The sequence below is a fragment of the Cervus elaphus genome, chromosome 19, assembly GCF_910594005.1.
Source record: "Cervus elaphus chromosome 19, mCerEla1.1, whole genome shotgun sequence".
NCBI classification, from domain to species: Eukaryota; Metazoa; Chordata; class Mammalia; order Artiodactyla; family Cervidae; genus Cervus; species Cervus elaphus.
The window spans coordinates 5,911,021-5,936,912 of NC_057833.1; the positions used below are offsets into that span (position 1 = coordinate 5,911,021).

General features: G+C 36.2%; 2 pseudogenes; both read left to right on the forward strand.

The window, feature by feature from the left end:
- Positions 1–24,601, forward strand: LOC122675864 (annotated as a pseudogene).
- Positions 22,467–23,059, forward strand: LOC122675823 (annotated as a pseudogene).
- Positions 24,602–25,892: the final 1,291 nt, after the last annotated feature.

The following is a 25,892-nucleotide window of genomic DNA, read 5'->3' on the forward strand; positions in this document are numbered from 1 at the left end:
ATGCTAGAAATCCCAGAGATCAATACATGCACCTGTGGGCACCTTATCTTTGATGAAGAAGGCAAGAAATATACAATGGAGAAAAAATAGCCTCTTCAATAAATGGTCCTGGGGAAAGTGGACATCTGTGTGTAAAAGAATAAAATAAAACTTCCTAACACTTTACATGAAAGTAAACTCAAAATGAATTAAAGATCTAAATGTAAGACCAGAAAATATAAAACTCTTAGAGGAAAACATAGGCAGAACATGTTGACATAAATTGAAGCAAGATCCTCTTTGACCCACATCCTAGAGTAATGGAAATAAAAGCAAAAATAAACTAATGGGACCTAATTTAACTTAAAAGCTTTTGCACAGGAAAGGAAACTATAAACAAGATGAAAAGATAACCGTCAGAATGGGGGAAATTACTTGCAAATGAAGCAACTGACAAAGAATTAATCTCCAAAATATACATGCACATGGGCAGAAGACCTAGACAAACATTTCTCCAAAGAAGACATACAAATGGCCAATAATCACATGAAAAGATTTTCAACATCACTCATTGTTAGAGAATGCAAATCAAATGAGGTGTTAACTCACACCAGTCAGAGTGGCCATCATCAAAAAATTTATAAACAATAAAATGCTGGGGAAGATGTGGAGAAAAGGGAACCATATTGCACAGCTGGTGGGGATATAAATTGATATAGCCATTATGGAGAACAGTATGGAGATTCCTTAAAAAGCTACGGATAAAACTACCATGTGATCCAACAATTCCACTATTGGGCATACATCCTGAAAAAACCATAATTCAAAAAGAAACATGCACCCCAATGTTCTTTGCAGCACTATTTACAATAGCTAGGACATGGAAGCAATCTAAATGTCTATTAACAGATAAATGGATGAAGTTATAGTACATATATACAAAGGAATACTACTCAGCCATAAAAAGATATGAATTTGAGTCAGTTGTAGTGAGGTGGATGAACCTAGAGCCCATTATACAGAGTGAAGTAAGTCAGAAAGAAAACCAAATATTGTGTATTAATGCATATATATGGAATCTAGAAAAATGGCACTGATGAACCTATTTGGTAGCACAGTGGTAAAGAATCTTCCTGCCAGTTCAGGAGATGTAAAAGATGTAGGTTTGATCCCTGAGTCAGGAAGATCCCCTGGGGTAGGAAATGGCAACCTGCTCCAGTATTCTTGCCTGGAAAATCCCATGGACAGAGGAGCATGAGGGGCTCCAGTCCATTGGGTTGCAAAGAGTCAGACACAATTGAGCATAGCACAAGGAAAGGAACCTATTTCCAGAGAAAGACTGGAGATGTGTAGAGAACGGACTTGTGGACACAGTGGGGGAAGGAGAGGATGGCATGAGTTGAGATAGTAGCACTGACATGTATACATCACCATGTGTGAAATAGATAGCTTGTGGGAAGCTGCTATATAAGACAGGGAGCTCTGTACTCTGTGCTCTGAGCTCCAGTGTTCTGTGATGGCCTAGATGGGTGAGACGGGGGTGTGGGAGGAACGTTCAAGAGGCAGGGATATATGTATACTTATGGCTGATTCATGTTGTTATACAGCAGAAACCAACACAACATTGTAAAGCAATTATCCTGCAATTAAAAATAAATTTGAAAAATAATTAAAGCATGCCAAGTACTTTGATAGAGTTGAATTTGTAAAGGTACGGATGCGCAGATCAGAGTTCAGCCTGTTTTGATGCTCTTTTCAGAGAAGCATAGATACTACCTCCTATTGTAAACCCACTGCACTCATCACATTTCCTAAGCTGCAAAACTGAGAGACTTGCAAAGAACAGTGATAGCATTCACTATTTCTTCTTCATGCAATTGTTCCAGGTCTTGACACTCAGAGGTTGCAGCCTGACATAAATGAAAATCCTGACTGTGGGAAAGATGTTTCCCAAGATTTTTTATGCTCCTTGACCTACAGCCATGTGGGCCAGTCCATGGAGGAAGTAATTGATTTTTCCACTTCCTAACTCACAATTCTCTCCTGCCTCCCATCATACAACCCATGGCCCTGCCAAGTTGAGACACTACTTTGCAATATTGCCTTATTTCAAGTGACTTATGTGTATATGTCATAATTTATGTCATGTTCGCTTGTGTCTTTCTGAAGCAGTAAATATTGCTTTAGCTAAATCCCTTTGGCCCATCAACAACTAATGAGAGCCTATTTGATAAACAGATTGCTTATTACTAGATGGAGTGAGAAGATCAAGGGGAGTAAATGCAACCACTTTGTTCATGGTGTTCTCTCTCCATGAGATCTTTTACAATATCCACAATGTTTCAGAGCAGATTACTGAATCCTTGTAAAGAAAGATTGGTATTAATGAAAAGACACAGATGTATAGAACAGACTTCTGGACTCTATGGGAGAAGGTGAGGGTGGGATGATCTGAGAGAACAGCATCGAAACATGAATATTATCAAGTGCGAAACAGATCACCAGTCCAGGTTGGATGCATGAGACAAGTGCTTGGGGCTGGTGCACTGGGATGATCCAGAGGGATGGGATGGGGGGAAGGGGAGGTGGGAGGGGGATTCAGGATGGGGAACACATGTAAATCTATGGCTGATTCATGTCAATGTATGGCAAAAACCACTACAATATTGTAAAGTAATTAGCCTCCAACTAATAAAAATAAAGGGGGGAAAAAAGGGGAAAAAAATAAAAATAAAATAAAGACAAAAATAAACCTGAGATGAATTTGGTGAGAATCACATAGTTTCTTCAAATCACAACCATTCTCTAAGCATGTGAAAAAAACTCCTTAATTTGCTATTGGAAACCTATTTAAATTTTAGCACTTAATTAGGTCACAGAAAAATAAGAGCCTAGATTTAGTTAGTTTAAATTCCAAAAGCTTTTCCACAAACATTTTGGAAACTTCCTCATGGCTAAAAATTTGCAAATCATACGCATCTCCTGCCTTGCTGAATATAAGTGAATGTCAGAAAAAAAGTCAAGAATTTAGTTCACTGACAATCTCTTCTGTATTTTTACAGTGTTGTGTATGATGCTCTGCCGTGCCATTATTTTAATCCCCTTTTTCTGTTCCCTAGTGTACAGATAGATCCATGTAAGGGAAACATGTCCTTTTTCCTAGCGCTTAACATTGCTTCGTAGCATACTCACCCCATGAACAGGGCTTGTCTATCCTCAGTGTTTTCGCCCAGATGAGGAGGAAGATTTTCCCCATCAGCTCGCTCTTTAAAACCTGACTTGCTTGCTTCTTACAGAGTGTGTTATCTAGAAGAGAGAGAGTGATTCAGGTGGAAGAGTAGGGAGAAAAATCAACATATTCGTGTAAAAGCTATACTCCTTTAATTCATAGAATTCTGATTAGAATTCTTTCTCTACTTTTTAGTGGATTAATAATCCTCCAACAGTCGAGAAGATTTTGACTCTCATAGTTGATTATGCCTTTATTCTACTATACTTTCTGCTCTGGTTATTCTTGGCCTTTTCTATATTGCCACCTACTTTGCTAGAGCAGTGGTTTTTTAGGGTTCATGCATTAAATTGCTGTGCTTCATATTTCAATCCAGCAATTTAGGCAGCACCAAAGAGTAAATTGTTTTAAATAGGGCATGAGTGAAGTGATATATATCTGGGCATGAATTTTTTTTTGGGGGGGGGCGCCATACCTCATGGCTTGTGGGATTCTATTTCCTGACCAGGAGTCGAACCCAGATGCCCTGCAGTGAAAGCACAGCGTCCTAACCACTGGACAGACAGGAAATTCCCTGGGCATGAATTTTGATTGTATTCCTTTCTTACTGTAATTTTAATAATAATATGTATATTGATAATAATAGTAATGATAACATTGCAGTTTAATGAAGACCTCCAAGATGCCAAAATTTATGCTTAGGTCTCTATATTTATCAGTAATTTAATTCAAATAACAGCCCTAGTATATAACTGACAGGCCTTTATTATAAATGAAATTATTGCATCAAGAATAACCTTACCTTTGACCATACAAGTAGCAACCGTGTAGGCTTCAATGATCTTATCTTTATGATTATAAACATGATATGCTTATTATATTTTAAAAATAAATACCTTTATTACATAGGTTATGATGTAACTAGCTTTCTCTATTTTGATCCCTACTCAGAACTTCAACTTCTTGATCTCTAGCATATAAATTGTGAAAGGATTCCCTCCCTTAATTAAAACATGCATCACCCACACATTTATTTACCTTTTTTTTTTTTGGATGATAACATTTAAGTTCTCTCAGCTAATTTCAATTGTATAAGTGTCAACGATAGTCATCTTATTAGCACATTATATATTCAGATCTTATTCATTTTATATTCATCCTATTGTGAAAGTCTCTACCATTTCACCAACTTCACCCTATTTCCTCCACCCATGTCAGTCCCTGGCAACCACTTTACTGTTGTCAGTTTGGCTTAAAAGAAATAAAGAAACAAATTCTACATATAAGTGGTACTATGCAGTATCTGTCTTTTTCTTTTGGTTTATTTTACTCAGCATGATGCATTCCGGATTCATCCATGTTTTGCGAATGATAGGATCTCCTTTTGTAAAGGCTAAATATGTGTATTTTTTTTTCACCTTTCTTGATCCATTCATTTGTTGACATTTAGGTTGTGTAGAGTCCTCTCTTGTGTTGTTGGAAGAGGGTGTTGTCTATGACCAGTGTGTTCTCTTGAGAAAACTCTGTTAGCCTTTGTGCTGCTTAATTTTGTACTCCGAAGCCAAATTTGCCTGTTACTCCAGGTACCTTTTGACTTCCTACTTTTGCATTTCAGTCCACTATGATGAAAAAGACATCTCTTTTGGGTGTTAGTTCTAGAAGTTCTTGTAGGTCTTCACAGAACTGTTCAACTTCAGCTTCTTCAGGATTAGTGGTTGGGGCATAGACTTGGATTACTGTGATACTGAATGGTTTGCCTTGGAAACGAACAGAGATTGTTCTGTAATTTTTGAGATTGCACCCAAGTGCAATTTCAGACTCTTTTGTTGAATACGAGGGGTACTCCACTTCTTCTAAGGGATTCTTGCCCACAGTAGTATATATAGTGGTCATCTGAATTAAATTAACCCATTCCAGCCCATTTTAGTTCACTGATTGCTAAAATGTCTATGTTCACTCTTGCCATCTCCTGTTTGACCATTTGCAATTTACCTTGATTTGTGGACCTAACATTCCAGGTTCCTATGCAATATTGCTCTTTATAGCACTGGACTTTACTTCTGTCATCAGTCACCTCCACAACTGGGCATTGTTTTCATTTCGGCTCCATCTCTTCATTCTTTCTGGAGTTACTTCTCCACTCTTGTCCAGTAGTGTATTGGGTACCTACTGACCTGGGGAGTTCATCTTTCAGTGTTGTATCTTTTTACCTTTTCATTCTGTTCATTCTTCTCAAAGCGAGAATACTGAAGTGGTTTGCCATTATCTTCTCCAGTAGACAACATTTTGTCAAAACTCTCCACTATGACCCACACATCATGGTTGGCCCTACACACAGGGTTCATAGCTTCATTGAGTTAGACAAGGATATGGTCTATGTGATCAGTTTGGTTAGTTTTCTAGAATTCAGATCATGAACTCCTTATTGCAAAATTCAACTTAAATTGAAGAAAGTAGGGAATACCACTAGACCATTCAGGTATGACCTAAAGCAAATCCCCTAGAACTATACAGTGGAAGTAACAAATAGATTCAGGGGATTAGATTTGATAGACAAATAGACAAAGTTCCAGAACTATGGCCAGAGGTTCATGACATGGTGCAGAAGGCAGTAATCAAAATCATCCCCAATAAAAAGAAGTGCAAAAAGGCAAAACAATTGTCTGAGGAGACCTTACAAATAGCTGAGAAAAGAAAGGAAGCTAAAGGCAAAGGAGAAAAGGAAAGATATACCCATCTGGAAGCAGGGTTACAAAGAATAGCAAGGAGAGATAAGAAAGCCTTTCTAGGTGATAAATGCAAAGAAATAGAGGAAAACATTAAACTGGGAAATACTAGAGATCTCTTCAAGAATAGTAGGGATATCAAAGGAACATTTCATGCAAAGATGGGCACAATAAAGGACAGAAATAATATGGACCTAACAGAAGCAGAAGATATCAAGAAGAGGTGGCAAGAATACACAGAAAACTATACAAAAAAGATCTTCATGACCCAGATAACCAGGATGGTGTGATTATTCACCTAGAGCCAGACACCCTGGAATGTGAAGTCAAGTGGGCCTTAGGAAGCATAACTATGAACAAATCTAGTGGAGATGGGGGAATTCCAGCTGAGCTATTTCAAATCCTAAAAGATGATGCTGTGAAAGTGTTGCAACCAAATTGCCAGCAAATTTGGAAAACTCCGCAGTGGCCACAGGACTGAAAAATATGTTTTCATTCCAATTCCTAAGAAAGGCAATGCCAAAGAATGTAAAAACTACCCCTCCATTTCAGTCATCTCACACACTGGCAAAGTAATGCTCAAAATTTTCCAAGTATGGCTTCAACAGTATGTGAACCGAGATCTTCCAGATGTTCAAGCTGGATTTAGAAAAGGAAGAGGAACCAGAGATCAAATTGCCACTATCCGCTGGATCATAGAAAAGCAAGAGAGTTCCAGAAAAACATCTACTTCTGCTTTATTGACTATGCCAAAACCTTTGACTGTGTGGACCACAACTGTGGAAAATTCTTCAAGAGATGGGTATACCACCAGCTTACTTGCCTCCTGAGAAATCTGTATGCAGGTCAAGAAGCAACAGTTAGAACCAGACATGGAACAACAGACTGGTCCAAATTGGGAAAGGAGTATGTAAAGGGTTTGTATTGTCACCCTGCTTATTTAACTTATATGCAGAGTACATCATGCAAAATGCCAGACTGGATGAAGTACAAGCTAGAATCAAGATTGCTGGGACAAATATCAACAACCTCAGATATGCAGAATACATCATCTTATGGCAGAAAGCAAAGACAAACTGAAGAGCCTCTTGATGAAAGTGAAAGAGCAGAGTGAAAAAGTTGGTTTAAAACTCAGCATTCAAAAATCCCTAATACCAAAACCAGACAAAGATGCCACACACAAAAAAACTACAGACCAATATCACTGATGAACATAGATACAAAAATCCTCAACAAAATTCTAGCAAACAGAATCCAACAACATATTTTAAAAGATCATACTTCATGACCAAGTGAGTTTTATCCCAGGGATGCAAGGATTCTCTAATATTTGCAAATCAATCAATGTGATACACCACATTAACAAACTAAAAGATAAAAGCCAGATGATTATCTCAATAGATGCAGAGAAAGCTTTTGACAAAATTCAGTATCCATTTATAATAATTGGGATGGGGAATATGTGTAAATCTATGGCTGATTCATATCAATGTATGACAAAACCCACTGAAAAAATAAATAAATAAATAAAGGAAAAAAAAAAAAAAACCCCAGAAAACAGGCATAGAGGGAACATATCTCAATGTAATAAAAGCCATATAGATAAAAACACAGCAAGCGTTATCCTCAATGTTGAAAAACTGAAAGCATTTCCCCTAAAGCCAGGAACAAGACAAGGGTGCCCACTCTCACCACTACTACTCAACATCGTTTTGGAAGTTTTACCCATAGCAATCAGAGAAGAAAAAGAAAAAGGAATCCAGATTGGAAAAGAAGAAGTAATACTCTCACTCTTTGCAAATGACATGATCCTCTACATAGAAAACCCTAAAGACATCACCAGAAAATTACTAGAGCTAATCAGTGAATATAGTAAAGTTTCAGGATATAAACTTAATACACAGATATCGCTGTGTTTCTATACATTAACAATGAGAAAAAGGAAAGAGAAATTAAGGAAGCAATTCCATTCACCATTATGATGAAAAGAATAAATACTTAGGAATAAATCTACCTAAAGAAACAAAAGACCCGTATATAGAAAACTATCAAACACTGACAAAAGAAATCAAAGATCACACAAATAGATGGATAAATATACCATTTTTATGGATTGGAAGATTCAATATAGTGAAAATGAGTATACTACCCAAAGCAATCTATAGATTAAATGCAATCCCTATCAAGCTATCAATGGTATTTTTCACAGAACTAGAACAAATAATTTCACAATTTGTACAGAAATACAAAAAACCTCGACCAGCCAAAGCAATCTTGAGAAAGAAGAATGGAACTAGAGGAATCAACCTGCCTGACTTCAGACTCTACTACAAAGCTACAGTCATCAAGACAGTATGGTACTGGCACAAAGACAGAAATATAGATCAATGGAACAAAATAGAAAGGCCAGAGATAAATCCACACACCTATGGACACCTTATGTTTGACAAAGGAGGCAAAAATATACAATGAAGAAAAGACAATCTCTTTAACAAGTGGTGCTGGGAAAACTGGTCAACCACCTGTAAAAAAATGAAAGTAGAACACTTTTTAACACCATACACAAAAATAAACTCAAAATGGATTAAATATCTAAATGTAAGAGCAGATACTATAAAACTCCTAGAGGAAAACACAGGCAAAACACTCTCTGACATAAATCACAGCATGATCCTCTATGACCCACCTCCCAGAGTAATGGAAATAAAAGCAAAAATAAACAAATGGGACCTAATTAAATATAAAGGCTTTTGCATAATGAAGGAAACTATGAAAGTAAAGTGAAAGTAAGTTGCTCAGTTGTGTCTAACTCTTTGCGACCCCATGGACTGTAGCCTACCAGGCTCCTCAGTCCATGGGATTTTCCAGGCAAGAATGGAGTGGGTTGCCATTTTCTTCTCCAGGGGATCTTCCCGACCCAGGGATCTATAAACAAGGTGAAAAGACAGCCTTCAGAATGGGAGAAAATAATAGCAAAAGAAGAAACTGACAAAGAATTAATCTCCAAAATATGCAAGCAGCTTATGCAGCTCAATACCAGAAAAATACATGACCCAATTAAAAAATGGGCCAAAGAACTAAACAGTCATTTCTCCAAAGAAGACATATGGATGGCTAACAAACACATGAAAAGACGCTCAACATCACTCATTATCAGACAAAGGCAAATCAAAATGACAAAGAGGTACCATCTCACACTGTTCAGAATCAGTTCAGTTCAGTTCAGTCGCTCAGTCGTGTCCGACTCTTTGCGACCCCGTGAACCACAGCACGCCAGGCCTCCCTGTCCATCACCAGCTCCTGGAGTCTACCCAAACCCATGTCCATCGAGCTGGTGATGCCATCCAACCATCTCATCCTCTGTTGTCCCCTTCTCCTCCTGCCCTCAATCTTTCCCAGCATCAGGGTCTTTTCAAATGAGTCAGCTCTTACCATCAGCTGGCCAAAGATTTGGAGTTTCAGCTTCAGCCTCAGTCCTTCCAATGAATATTCAGGACTGATTTCCTTTAGGATGGACTGGCTGGATCTTCTTGCAGTCCAAGGGACTCTCAAGGGTCTTCTCCAACAACACAGTTCAAAGGCATCAATTCTTTGGCATTCAGCTTTCCTTATAGTCCAATTCTCACATCCATACATGACCACTGGAAAAACCATAGCCTGACTAGACAGACCTTTGCTAGCAAAGTAATGTCTCTGCTTTTTAATATGCTCTCTATAAATATAAATTACTATAAATATACATATAAATATAATTAATAATAATCATATTAAAATATATTAAATATATTTATGTATTCTACAATTTTATATAATATATAATAACATTAATATATCAACAATAATATAATATTATTAATTGTTGTTGATTAATTATTAATATTATTAATATATTTATGTATTATATTTATAAATATATATTTACTAAATCTATATAATATATTTAATATGTTTAATCTTATATATTTAATTGTTTAATATATATTTAAATAAATAAATTTAATATATGCATTTATATATAAATATATTATTATATATATTTATAACATAAATATATGTTATATATTTATATATTTAAATATATAAATATATTATATATAATATATAAAATATTCCATTGTATATATATATACACCACATCCTCCTTATCCATTTATCTTTTGAAGGACTGTTAGTCTGCTGCCAGTAGATATCAATGTCTGAAAGATATTCCTAAGTTTTTTTTAAAGACACCAGATGCCCACAGATGAAAAGTATGAACCATAAGCACATAGGCCTCAGATTGACTGGCCCCACAGGGTTGATGATGTTGACTCCCAAAATAGCACCCTTAGCCAACAACCAATCAGAAAAAGATCCAAAAGCTTCTCGGACACCCTGCAACCCACTCTTGTAACGTTGCCTTTAAAAAACCTTCCCCAAAAAGCCATTGGGGTGTTCAGGTCTTTTGAGTACATACTGCCCATTCTCCTTGCTTGACATTTGCAATAAATGCTGTACTTTCATTTACCACAATCCAGTGTCAGTAGACTGACTTTGCTGTGTGTTGAGTGAGCATACCCAAGTCCATGTTTGGTAACACTAGCAGATGATGTTTTGAGAATGGCTGGTGCTGTCCTTGAAGTTTACATAGTTTGGAAAATTCAGGTTTTCAGTTATGCAGAAACATGTCCAAAATCCCATTCACAATGAGAAGCAAGAACAAGCAAAAACAAATGGAGCCATCTGGTTCCATTCTGGATGCCTGAACCCGAGGTTTATATTGTCAGAACAAGCAAACAACAAAAACAGATTCCTTCAAGCTTTCAAAAGAGACAGTATAGCATTATATAGTGAGTCAGCAAGACACTGGTGTTTAAGAAGAAAACCTCATCATAAAAGGAGTACTAGCATTAGTGACAGAAGAAGGGGTCATGTATTCCTATCTTCAAAGGTGGACATTCTAAAGAGTTTGGTAATTGCATTCTTGTTTTAAAAATTGGTTAAAGCCGAAGAATGTTTGACAGGTCATAAGACAGACTGTTCTACTTGGCATAAAGTTCAGCCAAATCATGTATAACACAGGGTGACTTCCCCATATCACAATATATGAAAAGTTCTTCCATTAAAAATCACATGAAAATTACATGAAAAGTACCTGATATCACTAATCATCAGGGAAGTATAAAAAATTACATGGAGGGTACTCAATAGCACTAATGATCAGGGAAATACAAATCAAAGCCATAGTGAAATATCACCTCATACCAGTTAGCATGGAGATTTTTTAAAAAGACGAGAGAGAAGCTAGCAAGAATGCAGGGAAAGGAGAAGCCTAATATACTGTTGGAAGGAACATAAACTGGTACTGCCATTATGTAAAACAGTATGCAGTTTCCTCAAGAAATTTTTCTAAAAAGAACGAATTTTAATGATGAAGTTTAATTTCTACATATCGACTTTTATCTGAGAAAGATTTTCTTTTTGATAAGAGAATTATTGTCTGCAATTTCTATTATATCTAATACTGTGACTTATTAATTCTCATCATAATGCTTTTAAAATTGAAGTATGTATTTTAAGAAAGAAACTGTTAAAGCAAAAAGAGAGACATAGAGATAGAGAAATGTGGCAGGTGATCTTTAAATATTTTCCTGCTATTTAATCCTGTCCAGTGACTTTTCTCTTCTGACAAATAATAAAACAAAGACTATATGAAAACTTGTTTCAGTTCACTTCAGTTCAATTCAGTCGCTCAGTTGTGCCCAACTCTTTGCGACCCCATGAACCGCAGCATGCCAGGCCTCCCTGTCCATCACCAATGCCCGGAGTCCACCCAAACCCATGTCCATTGAGTCGGTGATGCCATCCAGCCATCTCATCCTCTGTTGTCCCCTTCTCCTCCTGCCCTCAATCTTTCCCAGCATCAGAGTCTTTTCCAACGAGTCAGCTCATTGCATCAGGTGGCCAAAGGATTGGAGTTTCAGCTTCAACATCAGTCCTTCCAATGAACACCCAGGACTGATCTTTAGGATGGACCGGTTGGATCTCCTTGCAGTCCAAGGGACTCTCAAGAGTCTTCTCCAAAACCACAGTTCAAAAACATCAATTCTTCTGCACTCAGCTTTCTTTATAGTCCAACTCTCACATCCATACATGACCACTGGAAAAACAATAGCCTTGACTACATGGACCTTTGTTGGCAATGTAATGTCTCTGCTTTTCAATATGCTGTCTAGTTTGGTCATAACTTTCCTTCCAAGGAGTAAGCGCCTTTTAATTTCATGACTGCAATCACCATCTGCAGTGATTTTGGAGCCCAGAAAAAGAAAGTCAGCCACTGTTTCCCCATCTATTTGCCATGAAGTCATGGGGCCAGATGCCATGATCTTAGTTTTCTGAATGTTGAGCTTTAAGCCAACTTTTTCACTCTCCTCTTTCACTTTCATCAAGAGGCTCTTTAGTTCTTCTTCATTTTCTGCCATAAGGGTGGTGTCATCTGCATATCTGAGGTTATTGATATTTCTCCCGGCAATCCTGATTCCAGCTTGTGGTTCCTCCAGTCCAGCGTTTCTCATGATGTACTCTGCATATAAGTTAAATAAGTAGGGTGAGAAAATTTGTTTAATGCTGAGTTAATTACCAGACAGACAACACATGCCAGACAAGAAATTCACTGAATTATTTTCAGAGGAGGAAAACGTTTTTAAGAACTAAAGAGTGAAACAGCATACTCCACAATGGTTGTGGTCATTAAGAACTGAAAACTAGATGGCTATGTAGTACTCATGGATCTATTGGTCTCTATGCAAGTCTCCTTGATGATCTAACTGGAGAGAATATTCAGTTAGACTGATGTCAGTGTTACTTAAAGTCCATGGTTGTTTAAGAAAATTGGCCTCAGAAGTATCATGAAGCACAGCATTTTTAATTCTCTCCTGGGTAAGTAGTTCTATAAATTAGAATTATTTCTCTTATACCACTTACCCTTTATTCAGGAATTCCTTTGACAACACAGAAAAGGGTGGTTATCCAAGTTCTTTTTCTTGCTTTCTATAAAGCAGAACAGTAACAAAGGAAACACTTATTTACATTAAAACCAGCAGAGTTAGATTAAGGACACATGTCTTTAATGTGTGGCATCTTCATGTAGAGCATCTTCATTTCTGATATTATTTAGTGGAGCTATCTAGCAACCTATCAATTGAAATTATACATTAACCAAGATAGAATTTGAAAAAGCAAGTTATACATTAAGATGAGAAATAAATACACTTTAAAAATTGGACTCACATGTTCGTCTCAAACATATTGCTTAAACATATTTGAAATGGATAACCAACAAGGGCCTACTATATAGCACATGGAACTCTGTTCAATGTTATGTGCCAGCCTGGATGAGAGGGAAGTTTGAGGGAGAATGGATCCATGTATATGCAATGGCCAAGTCCCATCCTGTTGACCTGAAACTGCTTGCACAAAGCTAAAGAAGTATCAAATGCCTCTCCTTTTGTAACTACCAGCTTTGTTGCAGTGTTTGTAGGTGCAGTACTGTTCATAATAATGGTTTACATATATGCTTCATTATGGAAACAAAATAGTCTAACCTTAATCTGTCAACATGTATCAATCACAAAGTGTGTGTAATAAATAAAGTTTGATTTAGTTTATGTATTACTATGAATAATAACAATTTAGTGTGTAATCTTTTTGACTGATCACAAGATTTTTTTGGCTTGCTTTTCTATAAATTCATTTCTCAAGTCAACAAAGTCTATACTTTTATTCATTTTTAATGCATATAATTAAAAGAGAAAATAGGTGCATTTGAGAAACATAAGATCACAATTTTTAATAATCTTTGTATATTTTGGATATTAGCCACTTAGTAGTTATTTAATTTACAAATATCTTCTCCCATTCAGTAAACAGCTTTTTCATTTTGTTGATAGTTTCCTTCATTGTGCAAAAGCTTTTGAACTTGAAGTAGTCCCATTTGTTTATTATTCCTTTTGTTTCCTTTGCCTGAAGACACGTATCAAAATAAAAAAATATTGCTGAGACCAGTGTTGAAGAGTATACTGCTATGCTTTTTTTGTAGGAGTTTTATGGTTTTAGGTCTTTAAGTCTTTAATATATTGAGTTTATCTTTTTTTGTTTTTTTTTTGTTTGTTTGTTTGTTTTTTTTCTTTTTTGGTGTGAGAAAGTAGTCCAGTTTAATTCTTAGCATGTAGCTCTCCAGGTTTCCCAACACCATTCGTTAAAGAGGTTGTCTTTACCCCATTGTATATTCTTGCCTTATTTGTCATAGTTTAATTGCCCATATAAGTGTTGATTTATTTATGGGAAGCCCTATTCTATTCCACTGATGTATGGGTCTATTTTTGTGCCAGCACCATACTATTTTGATTACTGTAGATTTGTAGTATAGTTTGAAACCAGAGAGCATAATAACCACCAGCATTGTTCTTTTTCCTCAGTATTGTTTTGGCTATTCGGGTGTTTTTGTGTTTCCATACAAATTTTAGAATTCTTTGTTCTAGTTCTCTGAAACATGTCTTTGGTAGTATGATAAGGATTGCATTGACTCTATGGATTGACTTGAGTAATATGGTCATTTTAACAATATCAGTTCTAATTCGTAAGGACAGTGTATTTTCATATGTTTGTGTCATCTTCAGTTTCTTTCCTCAGTGTCTTATAGTTTTCCAAGTCATGGTCCCACTATGCCTTACACTGCACGCTCACTGGGTGGCCAGACCAATTGGTTTGAACACATACTGACTGCTGCCTACTATGTCTATGAGCCTGGGCATCTAAAATGATGTCCTTCACGAATTTCTGATATTGGTAAACTGCATCTTCTCTTTTTTCCTCAGAAGTCTGACTCTAGGCTAATCAATTTTATGGTTTCTTTTCAAGGAATACATCTTTAGTTTTCTTTATTTTCCATTTTTATTGATTTCTGGTCTTTGTTTTCCCTTATTCTTTCCTACACACTTTGGGTTTACTTTGCTAGTCTAATTCCAAATTCTTAGTGAAGGAAGCTTAGATCACATCCCTAAGATCTTTATTTTCTTCTAATATATGAATTTAAAGCTATACATTTCCTGAAGTCTGCTTTCTGCAAAGTTTGACATGCTAAGATTTTCAATGTCTTCAAAATGTGTTGATTTTTTTTTCAGTTTGTCCAGAGATAACTTCCTCAATCAATGAGTTATTTAGGAGCATGCTGTTTAGCTTCCAAATATAAACATATTCCCCCAAAATCATTGGGTTTTTTATTTAATTTTATTACTGCAACTTAATTATACTAGCTATATTTAATGTAATTTAATTATATTTAATTATACTAATTGCACTACGGACAGAGAACATACTTTGTATAATTTTAACCCTTTTTTAGCTTGTTGAGATTGTCTCCCAGATTTGTCATGTGGTGCATCATTGTGAAAGTTCTGCATACAGTTGAAAAGAATGTTATTCTGTTGTCATTGGATGGAATGCCCTCAATAGGTCAATTAGTTCTGTTGGGTTGATAGCATTTTTCAAATTTTCTATATGCTGATTGTTTTCCTATTTACTTGCTTTACCAGTTAATAAGATTGGAGTATCAATTTGTGACTAATAATTTCAGATATTTCTGTTTCTTCTTTCAGTTTTTTTTCAGTTCCCAATTCTTGCACTATGAAACTTGCTACTATACACTTAAACATTTTAAGATGGCTGTGTCTTCTTGGAGAACTAGGTCTTTTGTTCTTATAATTCCTGATACATGTGTACGCTCAGTCACTCAGTCGTGTCTGACTCTGTGGCCCCATGGGCTGTAACCTGGCGGGGTCCTCTGCCCATAGAATTTTCCAGGCAAGAACACTAGAGTGGGGTGCCATTTCTTACTCCAGAGGATCTTCCTGGCCCAGGGATGAACCCTGTCTCTTGCATCTCCTGCCTTGGCAGTGGATTCTTTACTGCTAGCATCACCTGGGAAGCCCATCTTGTTATATATACTATTCTTTATGAATTATATATTTGAAAAATGAATTTTTTTTTCCTTAGAGTCCCAATCAGTCTAGACCTTTGAAGAGACAACCATTGAAGTCTTCTGTCTCTTGAACTGTTGGTCTACCTCTCATTTTTATGAGCTTGTTATATATTCTAAAAACTAGCATTTTCATAATAAAAGTCTTGCAAATACCATTATTCACATTGTAGCTTGTTTTTCAATCACTTTATAAGATTCTTAAAATGTAAATTCTTAATTTTAACCAAGCTGAATTTATTAATATGTCTATCATAGTTTCTAGGGATTTGTGTTTAATATGTATATATATATTTTTTTTGGGGGGGGGGAGGCTTCCCTGGTGGCTCAGAGGATAGAGAAACTACTGCAAATGCAGGAGACTGGGGTTCTATCCCTGGATCAGGAAGAGCTCCTGGAGAAGGGAATGGATTAAATTGTTCTTCAGGATTTTTTCCTCTCACTCATCTTCATAGACTCTGGAAGTATAGAACAGCAAATGACCTGCAATTCTTTATCTCCACATTTTTGTTTTTCTCTAGGCTAAGCTCATTCAATCTGCCTAAAAGCCTTCTTCTCAGCTGATCCCAAACTTTACTTTCTCTTCAAGTCTCAGTTCAACTGCAAATTAAAAACCTTTTCCTTCACCAGCATCTTTACAACTATTCCAATGAATTTTGCCCATATTTGTATTAGGATGTCCTTTTATAACTTAAGTCCTTCTTTTGGCTCTGAGAATAAAGAGTTTGCTTGGTTCTCCTACTCATTGACAGTATTTAATACAGAGTTATATATTTCCTATTAATATTCCTATTGGATGAATGTATAAATAAAGAATTACTGTCACTTATGGGAAAACATCATATAGTAATAAAGCATCTGGGTTTGTATATCTTCTGGTGGTATCATGACAGATTTTTTGAAAGATTGTAACTAAAACTTTCGGTGTCATATTGAATATTAATGTGCACTCCTTGGATCAAAAACACCTTTTGCATTTAGAATAGATGTGTGTGTCTGTTTTATTTTAGGCCCTGTGTGCTGAAATATTGGGGCTAAACCAATTTATGGAGTCATGGCATTCTTTTCAGGTTTTCAAAGCATTTCACCAATACCAGATGAAAATGTAACTGTGAAAGATACAACATTTAACAACATTGTGTCCATATATATGTGCGCTAATGGAAGCCAAAATCATTAAGAAGGGGATTGTTTTATATCCATGGTGGTGGTTGCTGTTTGGGTAGTAATGATAAGGGTGATATTTTGGAAGATTCACTTCATATAATATAAATGGTTACTCTCATACTATGATCTATAAGTTAAATATCATGTTTCTGCTTCTGAGACTCATTTCATTCAAGCAACATGAATTAATGGAGTTTTTGAAATCTCAGCCTAAATAAATGTTTATTAACATTTGGATTTTAAAACATTTATGTTACAAAAATTATGAGAGTTTCTGATCCTACCACTCACTGATAGAACTTATGAATTTTCCAGAATGAAGATGAAGCTCCTTAGAAAATAAAAGTGTTTCTTTGTCTTTGAGCTTACTAAAATATGGCTGCAAATATCTTATTTATCCTTCAAGACTCAAATGATTATACTTCAAGTATGCTTTCCCAACGGCACCATATAGAGGTCAAAAAATGTTCAGTTTTTTAAATTAAATGTTAAAATATCATCTGCTTTCTTGAAATCATCTCCTGATTAAGAGCATACAACTAAATAATGAGTTATGTTTTCTTTCTTATTTTTCCCCCAGCAACATTTCTATCCCTTTCCCAGATCAAAATGTATTCAGAAAAATAGTTTTGTTTTTATGTTAAAAAGACTTTTAGTAAATTTTTTTTTCCATGTAGGATATCACAATGGATAGGGCTGTGGATTAAAAGTAGCAAGATTCTATTCCAGGCCCAAGGTCCAAGGTGCTGAGAGTGTGGTTTGCAATGGAAAGACATGCCACTGTGCTCTGCTGGGTCTATGCCCTGGGGTGAGGCCGGAACCAAAGAAGTCCAAACAGTCCTTCTAAAGTGTGGAACCCAGAGCAGTGCCCCAGTTCCCCAGGTTGGAAGGGAGTCTGATTGCCAGTGTTCTCGGCTGGGTGACTTAGGGAGTGTTGGCAGGAAACTAGTAATATTTTCGAAAGGTGCAGGAAGAGATGATAGCCATACTGTGGGGCTAAGAACGGTCAGAGACACGAGAAGCCTAGAAACAAGAGGACAGCAGGAAAGAGGATGGCGCTGGCAACACCTAACACTAAAGGCATCCTGAAAAGTTAAAGAATGCCTCATGGACAATTCTATTGATTGTATGAGAGCAGAAATTACAGAATGATGTGATGTAGATGAATAGTGAAAGAGATCTGAGGGCAAAAAGCTCTGCCAGCACACGAAAGGAGGAACACGTCTCGCTAGGAGAGGTAAGAAGACTTCAGTGGAGAGGTTGCAAGTTAGTTGTATATATGTGGAGTTGATTGTATGAAAAGTAATTAAGGGAGTGCTGCTTAAAAATTACAATGAATAGGCAGTATTATTAACTGCTGTTGATACAGTTGGGTTTCTAAAGTAAAACTTTTTTTACCATGGCTGATTTGTCTTTCAAACGGGCCCAAATGCTGAAAGCTTTGTTCCTTAAACTATTTTGCTAGATTTGTACTTATATGAGTGCTAATTCCCAACTCACACACACACACACACACACACACACTCTCATGAAAAATATTTATACAAACTTGCAGTCTCTCGTTTACTCAAATCCTTTCTAAATTCTACCCAGAACCCTTGGGAGGATTAATGAGAGATTTCTCCCCTATATCTCAACAGGGCTGCCCACTCACCTCTGTTAAGGCAGCTATTTTATTTTCTTTTGTAATTTTGTTGTTGACCTGTATCTGTGCCTGTATACCTCATTGATGTGAGCACCTTAAAGTCAGAGAATATATCTCTTCATATTTGCATTCCCAGCCTCTAACTACATACCAGTTGCATAAAAGGCAGGTGAACAAAGCTAATTTGGACTAGGCAATTGAAAAATTTCTCAAATGGAAAAGGGGCAAATGAAAGGATCACCAAAGAGAATGATTCACATTCTATTGAGATGTGACTATGTGCATTGATCAACATGAAACTAGGATCATTTTTTTTTTTCCTTTTGTTAGTATTTCACAATAAAGAGAAGAAATTTACCATATTGCCACGGTAAAGTTTATTCTTAACAGTACCGTTTTTCAACTGTTATTAGTAATCCATTATTTTTTCTTTTATTTCAGATTATTATACCTCTGACCTTCTGTCAAGATGGACAGCAGACAGATTGATACAGTTGTCACATCAACCAAGTAAGAGCTGTGTTCATTTGATTTTAGGCCACATGCCTCACATATCAACATACAATCAGCTATATAGAGTGTCTTTTATGGCAAAAATTAATCCATGCCACTGATGAGACTGACTATAAATAGAGAAATCTAATGTCAGAGGCTGTCCAGTCCAGCATTGGAGAGAAGAGACACACACATAATTCAAAAAGAAACAAACACCAAAAACTTAAAAACTTGTTCAAGGCTGCAGAATCAGAGGGACTTAACTACTGGCTCTGGATTTTTCCCCTATAATTAGTAGGGTACTAAGGAGGTGGACTTTGGGGCCAGAGGACTGGGATTGAATGTAGATTCTGCAAATTGGTGACTGTGTGATATTTTAAAGGATGCAAACTCTAAATATTAACAATTTGCAAAACTCATCATTTATATGGGGATTAAATGTTATAATACCTGTAACAGTGCTTGGAATGGTGCCTAGAAGCTAGTAATCCATTGAATAAAGCAACTATTGCCATGTTAACTATGAAAGGTAAGACAGAACCTATCTTAAAGTCCTTTTTAGAGCACTCTTTAGAAAGAGTAGGAAAAAGGTTTAAATTTTCTATGGAATATACTCTCTGTGAGAAGCTACTTAAACCTTAGAAAATAAAGAATTAATGGACTAATGCAATAAAGACTATGTCAAATGGGAATAATTTTATAAAGTTGGAAAATAACTCTGGAGAAACAGGTAGTAATAATGACTGATTTTTTTAAAAATACAGTATGGGAATTACCAAAACTAGTCATTCTGTAAATATTTGTTGCTAGCAAAAGATAGCAGCTAGAAAGTTTTCCCCCAAAACTGAACCAGATTGATCATTCAAACTCTAAATTTTGATTATAAAAATGATATTCAGAGATTGCCAGTCACATTTCATGATTAGGAAAAATACATTTTCAACAAGTATCCTGTTGATAAAAACAAAATTTTACTTTTGATTGTGAATCAGAAGTACCTGCCTTATTTTAGTATATGACTAAGAATCAATGGTTACAGCACAGGAAACTCTACTCAATATTCTATATACCCTTTTGTAATAACCTATATGGCAAAATAATCTGAAAAAGAATGGACATATGTACAACTGAACGACTTTACTATACACTTGAAGCTAATACATAAATCAGCTATGTGCATGCTAAGTCACTTTAGTCATGTCTGAGTCTTTGTGACTCCAAGGACTGTAGCCAGGTTCCTCTGTCCATGGGATTCTCCAGGCAAGAATACTTGAGTGGATTGCCTTGCCCTTCTCTGGGGGATCTTCCCGACCCAGGGATCAAACCTGCGTGTCTTATGTCTCCTGCATTGGCAGACAGGTTCTTTACTACTAGCACCACCTGGGGCACTCCAACAGAAAATAAAAAGTAAATAAAAAATAAAACTAATTTAAAAGGTAAATAAATCAGTGATTGTTTTTCTGTCTACAGCTACAGACTAGCCCCAAAGTGCCATCTTCCAGTTCAATTTGAAGATGTGTACACTGCATTAAAATGTTTTTTACACCCCCAAATTCTTGAAAGATGTGTAGATCCTGGGAGAATTGGTATCTCTGGAGACAGTACTAGAGGGAATTTAGATGCAAGAATGACCCAGCAGGTAAGATGCCCAGCATTTTCACTTATTGGGTTTTCTTTTGTCTTTTACTAAAAAATTTTGATTCTTACTTCTAAATTATACATACACTCTTTAAGTATTTTTTCTTTTACTTATTTTGAGGAACACTGAGGTGAACAATTTTACACTTTAATACTTTTGTAAATACTGGTACAATTTCCTGTATAGTATATAAGTATTTTTTAAGAAAGAAAATCAATAAATGATAGCAATAACTATAATTAGGAAATCAAAATATTTTATTTAATCTGAGTATATTCATAATATATATTCAGAATGTTGTATATTATAACATACTATAATATGTGCATGCATCTTACTAGAAGCAAATATAGGTCATTACTGAGAGAAGGCAACCGGATCCTAGGTCTCAATTTATTCCAAAAATTAACTTTTCATTTCAATAATCAATAGAAAGCTGAAAGTAAGCAGGTATATAGACAAAGAGGAAAGTAAGAACTAGTTACAGGGAGAAAATATCACCCCAATTCATAAACATTATCCTTAGAAAAAATGTTTTAGTAGAATCTGTTTAATAGAAATAAAAATATATTTTAAAACTTAGAAATATGCTCATGGAAGAAGCTGTAAATTATGGATTATTCAAAAAATAAAGAAATAAAACTTCAATATATAAAAATATTAACCTTCAAAGTTAAGCATTTAATATAGACTTTAATATTATTTGTAGAGCAGTTTTAGATTCATGGCAAAATTGAGAAGAAGACAAAAATTTCCAGACTCCCCTCTGTCACACATACATAGCCGTCTTCATTATCCACATCCCCACCCAGAGTGAGTCATTTGTTTCAGTTAACGAATTTGTATTTACACATCATCATCACCCAAAGTTCATAGTTCGCTCTTGGTTTTACAATGTAGATATTTGTTATCATGTTGACTGCAATACAATATAGAAATTGGAAGACAGATCAGAAAAAAATTGTAATACTGAACAGCTAGATTAAAAGAAAATGCAAAATGAGAAAAGACGTTTAAGACTAATATGAATATATTAGACCAATATATGAAATGACTAATATGAATATGTTAGACCAATATATGAAAAGACTAATATGAATACATCTTTCTAATCCGGGGACAAAATGAGGACATATTTTTACAAATAAAATTAAAGAGAATTCACTGCCCAGCCCACTGTCGCTTTGGATTTTAAAGAGGATGATTTCAGGCGGAAGAACATCAACCCCAGACGGAGGACCGAAAGGGCAGGGAAGGACTCACAGTGCGGTCCACGACGTGAGCGACCCTTGCTGTATCCTCCCTCACGGGGAAACAGCGAGCCTCAAGAGACAGCTGAGCCTGCCTCTGTTCCCAACAGACTCGCGTTCAGGCTCCCTCACACACCAAAAAACAAACAAAAGCCAGGAAATGTTTATTAATCCTTTTTTTCTAAGTTAATATAAACTATGGCAAAATTGAACCTGAACTTTCCTAACACAGGTGGAACCACCTGCAGTGGCGGCGTCCTCTGTGGGAACAGAGATTTAATGTAATCGATTTTCTGTGGTGGTTGGTGGGTCACTAGTCTCATGGTTCTGGAAGCTGCACATTTTTTGGAGGAAAACCGAGAAACTGCTGGAAGTTTGGTTCTCCACGCAGCAGCCCATCACAAACCAAGGATCTGGGGATCTTCTCACCATACCGAGATCAGACTGGGTTGTGTTTTTGAAGACTGTGCTGCGTTCAATCCTGTAACAGAAACTGACAGGCAGGAAGCTTCTGTACTCAGTGAGAGTGGTATCTTTGTCTCTAAGAGACCCTTTCATTTTGAAGACATGTGGTACCATCCTCTTGCTGAAAGCACTGATTCCCTTGTTGAAATTTGCTAGGGATTACAGTGAATTTGGCTTAATTTAAAGCTTCTTTTATTCTCATAAGAATTTCATGAAGTTGTCTCACCAAGGGTACCCCCCACAGGCAAAAATAGACTTTGTTAATGCAGTTTTCCCAAATGAAACTGCATATTGTATGGGACGCAGGAATTCTGACTGTTGGTATTTTGTATACTTTGGATTTCCCAGAGAGTTGGGTAATCAATCAGTCAGATCAAACCCTGGAAGTTCTGATGAGTGAGCTTGACCCAGAAGTCAATTTAAAGAAGGAAATCATATGGTTATCTTAATAAGCATGAACTGTTTAAACAGATAATACTCAGCATCTATAAAGATGAAACAAATAGGAAATGGTGAATAGAAGAGAATTTCCTAACTTTGAAAAAAGTATGTAAACAAAAACACTTAGAAGAAACATCATTCTTATTGGGTAGTTATTAAAAGTTTTCTCTTGAAAATTGGATGCACACTACCACTACCAAATTGTACCTGAAGTCCTGGCCAGTTCTCTGAATGATGAGTGAGCAATACCATTTTTCAGTGTGATAATCAGTTTGCCTTCTATTAAATAGGCCAGTACTTGAGGTATACCCAAGACAAAGTTGGTAGTGTTTGGAAAAACAACCTTTTGAAAGTCTGAAAATTTTAATTTATCCAAACATTACTGTGCAACAAAAAAGAAAAAACTTGGGTTACTAGATACATATCTTATGACTGGTAGAATAATCATTTTGTCTCATTGTGCTCAGAAGCACATTGCAGGAAAATTAGCTTGGAAGAAAATGATAAAATTTTACTGTTCCTGGAAAGACAAGGACTAGACCTAGAAAAGGTAGAGCAGTGCTGAAAAAAATTAAAAATTAATAGTTTCACATGGTTTATACTCTTTCAAGATCAAACGTCTCTTCAGTATGAGAGCTATCTCCTTCCCATCATAATGTTTCTTGACATACTTAGATATTTAAAATAGTCTTAATAATGAAAAAGAGGATCAAATACCTGCAGGTTACATAAGTATGCAATTCATATTATAATAAAAGATCCTTTAACAAGGTTTATGCAGAGAGTCCTGATTATTTTTGTTTTGAAAATTAAAATTTATGTTTAGTTTATGGACATCTACCACAAAACTTTGCTTGATATTAATATTTTTATTCTTTTACCAACTGTGTAAATTATATTTTTAAGGATTTTTAAATTTAAGTATGTCTTTTTTGCAATGTGGTTTTTATTTTTCCATTAAAATGACTTATACAATCAACATATCCTAATATTTCTCAGCTCTTAGAAGATCCACATGTCAAGATCAAACTCAAGGTCCAATCTTTAATATATCCTGTTCTTCAGAATTTTGATTTCGATTTACCATCATATTGAGAATATACACAGTAACCAGTTCTGTCTAAATCACTCATGGTCAGATTCTGGAGTGAATATTTTACTACAGATAGGTCAGTTAAGAAGGAGATGCTTTCCAAACAACTCATTCCTCCGGAATCAAGCCATCTGTTCAAATTTGTTAATTGGAGTTCTTTGCTCCCTGAGACGTTTTAGAAAGGCCACATTTATAAGACTCCAACTCATGGTAGTTCAGAGCTGGCTAAAAAATATCCAGGGATTCAGGATGTGACACTTGACCCTCACTAGCTGATGACCACAAGTTGCATGGTTTACCCCTGACCTATGTCATCACTTGTCAATATGATGTCTTAAGAGATTATGGCCACATGTATGTTCCTCGACTTTGGAATTCTGGAGTTCGAGTGGTGCATAAACACATAGAGGGTACATTCCATGGAACACTTTCTTTTCTTTTTACTAAAGTTGGTTAGAGTGCAGTCAATCAGTATATTAGTTGGCTACATGAAAACCTGTAGTAAAAATCTGATCAATGTAGAAAAATGTAAACCCCAGTGTTGTAGGAAAAGCCTGCAAAGAATTCACATCAAGAATGTGTGTTTTATAGATCAGTCTTCCTAAATCCACAGGCATGTCATTGTTGTTATTGTCAAAGAATGTTTTTTATACATTAGTCTCAGAGTGGATTCACTCCTTTTGTTTCTCAGAATATATTATTTTTCTGTTATTTTTATCATCTTAAAAAGTCTAGGTTTCTTACATTCCTTTCATTTTCCTTGCTTGATAAATGTTATTTCAGCCAGAAGAAATATGTGCTTGTTTATTACAAAGGATTCACTCAGCATGATTTCAGGTCCTTGGAGAAGATCCATTTATTGATGGCAGGAATGAAGCTGATGCTGCAGTAGCGGTTTAGTCACTAAGTCGTGTCTGACTCTTGTGACCCCCATGGATGCTAGCCTGCCACCTTCCTCTGACCAGGGGATTTCCTAGGCAAAAAATGCTGGAGTGGGTTGCCATTTCCTTCTTCGGGGGATCATCCTGACCCACGATTAGGACCTCCATCTCCTGCATTGTCAGGCAGATTCCTTACCCTGAGCAAGCAGGGAAGCCCAAACACTGTCATTGGTCTTCCCTTCACTGGTGGTCAAGTGGTTTGGAATCTGCCTGCCAACGCAGGGAACATGAGTTCGGCCCCTGGTCCTGGATGATTCCACATGCTGCCAAGAAACTAAGCTCGTGCACCAAAACTATTGAGCCAAAAACAGCAAAGTTAGCTGAGGATGTTTATATAAAACAAGCAAAATCATTGCTAAATAAATGAATAAATATGAATTTGACAAGAACAGAAGCCCAGAAGCATAACTTATATATCATTATTATGTACATTCTCTAAAATTTATGCCTCACCTCAGTCATTGAGTCGTGTCCGACTCTTTGTGACCCCATGGACTGCAGTGTGCCAGGCTTCCCTGTCCATCACCAACTCCCGGAGCTTACTCAAACTCATGTCCATGGAGCTGGTGATGCCATTCAACTGTCTCATCCTCTGTCATTCCCTTCTTCTCCTGCCATCACTCTTTCCAAGCATCAGGGTCTTTTCCAATGAGTCAGTTCTTCGCATCAGGTGGCCAAATTATTGGAGCTTCAGCATTGGTCCTTCCAATGAATATTCAGGACTGATTTCCTTTACATTTCACTTACTGTATCTCTTTGTAATCCAAGGAACTCTCAAGGGTCTTCTCCAACACCACAGTTCAAAAG